We start from the raw sequence: 8,258 nt of genomic DNA, 5'->3' as shown, positions 1-8,258 counted from the left end.
GACCTCTGAACAGCTGCCATTCGAATGTATCTGAAAGTCACAAGGAACAACGATCTGTGTTAAAGGAAGGCTGCCATTTATTAGAGCCCCAGTTGATGCCGTGTGCACAAACAGAGGATTGAATGTGTAACAGGGAGTTGGGTAAATCTTGGTTATTTTAGTTTTGTAACAGGCTCCTGTCCACCTCCAGTAGAGTTTTCAGTCCCAATGGCAACTTACTTACCAAATGTAATACAGACTAGTCCATTCCTCTCACGTGGATGTGGTTCTTGTTCTTCTGCACATTGTAGCCCATGGAGGCCAAGGAGCTGCAAATGTGTCTTCATGTGCCTTTGTTTATTTGATGAAAACACAAATTAGACACTTAGAGGATTGGAACTGATTTCAGCTGGGGGACATGTTTGCTAGGTTTTTATGCATTTGCACAGGAAGATGTTGAGTGTTTCCATTCATTTCAGGTATCCCTAGTCAGTGGAGCTCCTGAACATAATGGAAATGGATATGCAATTATTATTGCTGTTGAAGGACCAGGTTTTTAAGGGGGCACTTGGATTTGAACCAAGGACTACTTGATCTGCAGTCAAACACTCTACCACTGAGCTATACCCCCTGACAATTATGTTGGCAATGGCAGTGATCTTAAGGATCTTGAAACCTGAGAGTGGAGTTCATTTCTTCCACACCTGTGTTGCTGTCTGTGCATCCCGGAGCTATGGGGTGAGTGGGAAAGGCCCACAACTAGCTTGTCAGTATCAGCAAAGGAGCAGCCGACATCAGGACCAACAAGACGTGCTGGTGGCCCATCAGGAAGAACCCGCTCTCCCAGAGACGTCTCGGCAAGGGCACGGTACACAATGAGGGCTACCTACCCCCCACGTCCCAGCAAGGGTCTTTCTAGTCCCACGTCAGTGTTACCCAATTTCTAATCAGTCTTTGGCCCAGATTCCCTCCCTGAGCGGCACCAGCACATGCCTGGGCCCCCTGCTAGTGTTAAATCTGCCTTGAGCTGGGACCCAGCTTGGCAAAGAGCCTGCAGCCCCCTCTGTGCTGGGGAGTGAGAGCAGCCCTGGCACTGGGCAGGGCAGCCCTGAGGGAATGAGGCCAATGTGCCCGTGAGGCCCTGATCCAGAACCTCTGCCAGGCAGCTCGTGCTGCTCGGGTGTCTCTAGTCTCCAGCGACGATTCAAAGCTTCTCTGCTCCAGGGGAACCCCTGGGGGAGGGGGGCAGGGCTCCTGCAGGATAAATCTTCCTGCCGGCAGAGCTCCGGTCCCCTCCTCATGGGCACAGGGCGTTGCACATGGCACCCACCACATGCACACACCCCTTTGTGGGGAGAATCAGCTCTGGGATATTGGGGTCAACCCCCCCCCCTCCTCCCTGCAAACCTTCTCCTGCTTCAGTGAGGGAATGGGGGCGTGAGGGGCTAGTGCGGTAACAGCAGCAGCGTGGCCGTGGGGCTCGGCCGGTGGCTGGGGCCAGTCGCCTGAGCATGAACCCAGCCGACCCCAGGAGATGGACCCGGGTCACCAGCCCAACCCACCACGCGGCTGCTGCCGCTGCCCCGTTAGTGCGCGAGCTCCCACAGACCACGCTGGGGAGAGCCCCCAGCTGCAGGAGAGATGCCCCTGAGTGCCTGGCAGGGCCCAGCTCCTAGCTGACCTGCACTGCTGGGGGTCAGGGGGCTGGGTGACAGGGGGGCGTTGGCTCTGGGGTGGGACTGTCACTTCCCCCCCTGCCAAGCCAACAGGATCACAGCAAACAAAACCAGCTTGGCCGGCAGGGGAAGAGTTCAGTCCAGGGCCTGGTGCATTCTGGGAGCAGGGGCGGTGCAGACAAAGGGCAGATACGGGGCAGCTCTGAACACTCCGCGCAGATCTGCCTGTCCTGTCCCGCAGCCCCTGGTACAGGGGGCTTTTCGCCATAGTTTTAATCAGGCCAATAAATTGAAACAAACCCCTGTTAAATCATTGCTCAGCCCGAGTCCTTCACCTGCATTCCTTAGGGCATTGGGTGTTTCATTTCCTGCCTCCATTTCACACAGAGACACAATTTCCTTTGCACAGATCCATGAACAGCAAAACCTCCCTGTGTCTCTGGTCTGAGCCAGGGCATTCGATTCCAGTGAAATCTTCTCTCCTACAATGCGATGGTCAGACAGAGGGGACGTGGCACCTGCATCCCTGCCAGGGAGATATTGGCTCGGCTCTTTCTTTCTGCTGCTGTTGTTAGTCCATGAAACATCAAGGGTGGAATGCAAGGCTCAGTTCATGCACCAGCCCCCTGAAAAATTTCAGTGCCCCAGAGAAATCCTGCCACCTGATATTGGAACGATGTGCTGGAGATTTGACTAGGAAAGGGACTGTCTGAATTGTCAGAGTGGGGAATGAACAACAATCTACAGCAATGTCGTTCACACAAACACACTCTCATCCTGCTCCAGCCGGAAGGGAAATGGGCAGGAATTCTCGCTGTTCACCCAAGGACACACTTACACTGATGCACAGCCATGAATGTGCTGGGGAAGCTGGTCTGAGCAAACAATTTGAAGAGACAAGTCAGTGAGAACTGAATTATCGTGTAGTAAAACAATTATACATCAAGTAGTTGTGGCCGAGTGGTTAAGGCGATGGATTAGAAATCCATTGGGGTTGCCCCGTGCAGGCTCAAATCCTGCCAACTACGCAAGCACTGCACTGCTGTTATGATTACTCTAGTTTTAGTGCCTGAGCATTCACAGTGCAAACTGGAGCTAAATCTAGTTTCACTCTGTCTACACTTAAAATGCTGCTGTGGCACTTGCTATAGCACTCTGGAGTAGACAGTCAGTGGAGAGGTTTTTCCATCCCTGTAATAGCTGCATTGACAGAACAATTCTTCCTTTTCTTTAGCACTATCTAACCAGGGCTTAGGTCACTGTAACTATATGGGTGGACGGGGGGTTTCATACCCTGAGAGACGCCGCTCTGCCAGTGAAGTGCCCAGCGTACACCAGCCCTTAGATCCCTTTTGGTATTTCAATGCAGGCACTGACCTGTGAGAGGAAAACATCAGCTCACAAACACACTGACTGAATTCCCCACATTTAATCTCGCTGCACTTTCCAGAAAGTCACAAAATTCAATTCATTCTTACTAGGACAGAGAAAAAATAAGTGACACTAAGTTTTTGTCTTGGTTAAATAAAATTAAGTGTTTAATTAATATAGTAAAAATCTGTCCTGATTCCTCTAACTAACCCCATCGCGTGAAATAGGAACAGAGACAAAGCTTGTCAGTGATGACTAATTTCACAAATGATCTTCCCATTATTAATTTCCACGCTGCCCCCACTGGAGGTCTGGGCATCTCCAGTGTCATTGCTCTGCATTCACCTTCCCCTAGAATTGTTCTTGGACATTCGCCTTTCTCTGCAGCATGGGGCTCGGGTCACTTGCTGGAGGATTCCCTGCACCTTGAGGTCTTTAAGCCACGATTTGAGGATTTCAATAACTCAGACATAGGTCAGGGGTTTGTTACAGGAGTGGGTGGCTGAGATTCTGTGGCCTGCATTGTGCAGGAGGTCAGACTAGATGATCATAATGGTCCCTTCTGACCTTAAGTCTATGAATCGATGAATCTATTCCCAAATTTGGAAAATTGTGCAGCTCAGAATGTGAATAGTGACCCCGTCTCCTTCCTGCACCTGCTCTACATTGCTCCACAGCAGCTTCTCCACCTGCAGTCACCCCAGCACTGCAGTGCAGCTGCCCAGGGTTCAGCAGGAGCCCCTGGCAAGGACCGTGGGTGCAGCTAACAGCCCAGTGTGCCTGGCCGTGAGGCAGCTGTAAAAAAGCAACACTCCCCCCAGAAGTACAGAGACTGAATTCCCCAACTTTAACATCATGACCCTGTGTAGAAAGCCACACGTGTCAGTTGCATTTTCACAGGGAGATGCAAAAATCAAGTGACACCAATTTTTAAGTTGAGTAAATAAAGTTGAGGAGATAGTTATTAACCTCACAACAATATACTAAAGATCCCTCAACATAACACTTGAAGGTGAAATATGAACAGAGACAAACCTTGTCAGCAAAGGCTCATTTCCCAAACGATCCTCAAAATGTTACTAATTCCCACCCCCCCTCCACAGGAGCTCTGTGCAGTGTAACTGTTCTGCAGGCAGCTTCCCATTCAATGCTGTTGTGGGACATTCCCAGGCCTGCAAATGTACCAACGACAGAATTTGAAGAGCAAACCTGGCTCCCCGCACCAGGCGGGATTTGAGTGTTTTGTCTTTGTCACTTAGTCTTTGTCAATAGTACAGACGCCAGGGGCAGGACTCCAGGCTCTGCTTGAGGGATCCCGGCACAGGGCTGAGGGAGGAGAAAGGATTGTAGATTCTCACCTGTGCTCTGGAGAGGAGGTAATAATTGAAGGGGGCGTTTCCCACTCCTCCCCTCCTCAGTGTCCCAGGGCTGGAATTCTACATTCCACAGGGACAAATGAGGGGGTGATGCCATGTGGTTAATGAAAACCAGCGCTCCACCTGAGATTTGAACTCACAACCTCAGCATAGCTTCTCTCAGCACTGCCCTATAAGTACTGTGCACTAACCAATTGTACCACTGGAGCACCTGTTGAACAGTGTTTTCTGAAACCCCCCTAGGCTGATAAAGCCAAGGCATGACCCCCAAAACATTCTCAGTGGGGCTGAGAGCAGGTAGCGACAAGTGTTGTACTCGGTGGGGTGGATTCTTCTTAAGGGTTCCAGGCCCCATTTCACCCTTTTGTTCTTCCCTGGGTAATAACAGAGCTGGTTAAGACTCAATGGAGAGTCTTGCTGCAGCCCAACAGATCTGAAATCACTGATAACCAGCTCTAAGCATTAGTCCTGCTTTGGGACCGTGTCTCTCATGCAAGAAACTGCCCAGTCTGCGCTAGCAGTGAGGCTCCCTCACTAACAGCTGAAATCAGGGAGAGCTGTGTGAAGTGCAGGGCCCCAGGGGTGCCGGAACAGGGGGGAACAACACCCCAGGGCTTTTAAAAATGGGAGGGCTCTGCCTTGCCACTTTCTAATGACCATAAGGGCGAGTGAGGCGGGGAGGGGTGGAGAGCAGTGAGCGGGAGTTGGGGTTTTGGGGGATGAGGCAGCGTAGGAGCCTCTTGTGGGAAATATCTCCTGCCCCCCTGCCAAAAGGAGCCCCTTGAGTGGGAACGGTCAGAGGCCCCACTCGGGGGCTGGCCCTGCTTTCCTACCTGCTTTTCAACTGCTGCAAAAGCATCCCGAGCAGAGAAGCAACAGGCCAAAATACTTTTAAGCAGCTGCCAAAGTAGCTCAGTTGGGAGAGTGTTAGACTGAAGATCTAAAGGTCCCTGGCTTAACCCCAGCCTTTGGCAGCTTGTTCTCTGGAAGCACAGCAGTGCCTGCACCCAAGGTGAGCAGGGCTGGCCTAGGGCAAAGCAATTCTGGGGGCCCCTTCCATTAAAAAAGTTGCCATACTGTATTCTCATGGGGCCCTGAGAGATGAGAGCTGTCTTTCCGAACGTGGTGACCCTCAGGAATGGTGCCAGAGGGCTGCTGGGCAGTGGCAGGCAGGCATTGGGGATGAAAACTCCTCTGCGCAGTTGAGCAAGGGCAGTGCCCTGGAAGGGGCATCTGTGAAAGTGGCCGTGTGGAAGGTGGCAGGGATTTGGGGGCCCAGGAGGAGGCGCTTGATGTTCAGTGCCTTGGAGCAGCTGGACTTGGCCATGGTGGGTGTTCAGGAAATGCACATTAACAACTCTAGGGTAGCTCAATAGGCAGAGGGTGATTGGAGGAAAGACCTCCTGGACAGGGAAGAATGATGGGGCTGGAGTCTTGTTCTTCACATTCGCGGTGCGAGTACAGAAGGTGGTGGAGCTTAGACCAGGGAGGGCATTACTGGTGGCTTTGTGCTCTGTGGCAGTGGTTACTGCTATATTAGTGTGTATGGTCCCCAGTTAAGGCATGAGAGGGAAGATCAAAGGCTCCCTTCCTCTGGACTGCATGATGTTTGGTGTTGGGGGGGATTTTAATTGTGTCAGCCGGCCTGAGCACCGCTGGTCCCGTTTTCCCAACCTTCAGAGGAAACATTTTTACAATGAGCACTACCTGGCGCAGGTCTGTAGTGAGGTCAGCTTAGAGGAGCTCACTCCGGCCACAGAGGGGGTTCACCTTTCTGCAGCGACAGACCAGGACTCGCACTGACCGGATTTATGCTTAGCTTTTGTGTCTTTAGCATGTTGCTTCTCAGATTCTTTCTTGGCCTGACTTGTTAGACTTTGACACTTAACAGGCCAGAGTTTGTGCACCTTCCTATTATCCTCACTAGGATCTGATTTCCAAATTTTGAGGAATGACTTTTTGCCTCTAATGGCCTCCATTACTCTGACGTTTACCTAGAGTGGCTTTCTGCTGGTCCTCCTATTGTCGCTGCTGATTTAGGGCAAAATTGCAGTGGTTTTAAACGCTCTGCATGCTGCTTGCAGGCACCTAACACTTGTGACAGCAGCTCCTTTTAATTCCCATCTAACCATCTGTACTTATGCCGATAGGTCGACTTTAGGTCTTTAACTTTGAGCGGTAGCTGAGAAGATGGTAAATCGGGCAGAAACCCATTCGACAAACCTCTTCATTTCCTTGTTATTTCCTGACTTCTTCATTCATCACCTTTTTCCTTATTTCCTGGCTGAGGCGGCGGCCTGCCAGGGAGCTCCCCGGCACCTCTGGCTGCCTGGGCTGAAGGCAAGAGGCAGGTCTGGGCGTGGCGAGGGCCTCTTGTCCCGTAATGAGGCTGCAGTGCTTCCTGGTCCCCTTTTCCCACCACCCCGGCAGGCGGCTGCTGCGGGAGAACACGAGGGAGGCTCTGGGGGCGCTAGGCAGCGCTGTGTGTGTGGCTGTCAGGGGAAAGAGCCGAGGCTCCGGACTCGACCTGCCATTGACTCGCGTGGCTCTGCGCGGCCGTCAGCCGGGGCGGGCCAGGCTGCGGACGTGACTCAGGCTTGGGCCGCATGGCCGTGCTTTCCTGACGAGGCATGAGGCAGGCCAAGAGCTTTGCACAGCGTACAGGGAAGTGGGAGGGAGGCGTCTTTGAGCCGGCCTGTCTCCTCCGCTTCTCCCTTGCCGCTTGGGCGGAGGCGGGAAGGGAGCGAAATGTTCCTGGCTGAAAGTTTTGTGCTCGGCCTTGAGGATTAAGCCTGAGCCTCTGGCACGGCTGCTGGGAGATGGGCTTTTGCAGCGTGGCCCCCACAGTCTTGTAGGCAGCAGGTGAATCCAGTGTGTCCAGGAGGGAGCCTTCAACGTGGCAAAAGGGGGACATCACGGCTCCCAGCAGACCTTGAGGAGCCCACGAGGAGCCTTCAGTGGTATCCCTGGGGGAGCATAACCCCCCCTCCTTTCCATTAACAGCTGCACTCACTGACCCATGATACCACAGAGACACCTACCAGCAGCTGGTTTGCCAGGGCCGCTGCCCAGCACCCTGCAGCGCTTCCTGCCAGTGCCAGAGCTCACCAGGCACTAGCCTGGAGCCAGGGCCGCTAGGCGCTGCTGAAGAAAAGCCAGCAGAGGGACACAGTGGAAGTGTCCTGTGCCCATCACACAGAGGTGGATCAATCAAAACCCTCTTCTGCCAGCACCAGGCCTCCTGCTTCTCACACTGGGCCTGCAAGCGAGGGGGCGGCTGGCACGGTGCCAAGAGTCTAACCTGTGAGGCAGGAGGTGGCTGACGCCCGCAGCCTGCTGGGGAGCTCCCAGAAGTTATTAAGGGACAGAGACTCCTCAATGCCCTTAATAACAAGGGTTTGGGGGTCACCAAGGCCAGTAAGAGGGTCACTATGTCGGCCCTATAACCCTGGGTGTCAGGTCACTGTGCAGCTTTGATCTAGAGCTCGGATCCCAACAACCGACCAGCATCCCACAGCCTCCCCCTGGGTCTGCCCCACCTGGTTCCTCCTTACAGGCCGACCTAACCCCCCTTCCAGCCCCGGATTCGCCCCCTAATCATCCTACTGCCACTCAGAGCCACAGCCGTGGAGGTGCTGAAGGAGGGAGGGGTGACTCTAGGGTGGGGTTCTTCTCTAAAGATGGCTGGCAGAAAGGTGGTGCTCAGCTCTGTCAGGGACCTGCCCAGGTGCCTCGCTGCCAGGGGATGCAGACATTTCTGTAAGGCACATAAAGGGGCTATTTAGTATTGAAGCAAATGCAAGGAATGTGCATTTATGAGAGGGAATTTCCATCTCTTCAGCAGCTGTACATCAGG

General features: G+C 53.1%; 2 non-coding genes across 2 annotated transcripts; one reads left to right on the top strand and one right to left on the bottom strand.

The window, feature by feature from the left end:
* Positions 1–538: 538 nt before the first annotated feature.
* On the bottom strand, positions 539–610 carry TRNAC-GCA. Its single transcript has one exon. It is a non-coding gene; the product is annotated as a tRNA-Cys (tRNA).
* Positions 611–2,601: 1,991 nt separating this feature from the next.
* On the top strand, positions 2,602–2,683 carry TRNAS-AGA. The gene has a single exon. It is a non-coding gene; the product is annotated as a tRNA-Ser (tRNA).
* Positions 2,684–8,258: the final 5,575 nt, after the last annotated feature.

The sequence above is a fragment of the Mauremys reevesii genome, unplaced genomic scaffold (genome assembly GCF_016161935.1).
Source record: "Mauremys reevesii isolate NIE-2019 unplaced genomic scaffold, ASM1616193v1 Contig111, whole genome shotgun sequence".
NCBI lineage: Eukaryota > Metazoa > Chordata > Testudines > Geoemydidae > Mauremys > Mauremys reevesii.
Note: the sequence above shows the minus strand (reverse complement) of the source record. Positions and strands in the feature narration are given on the sequence as shown.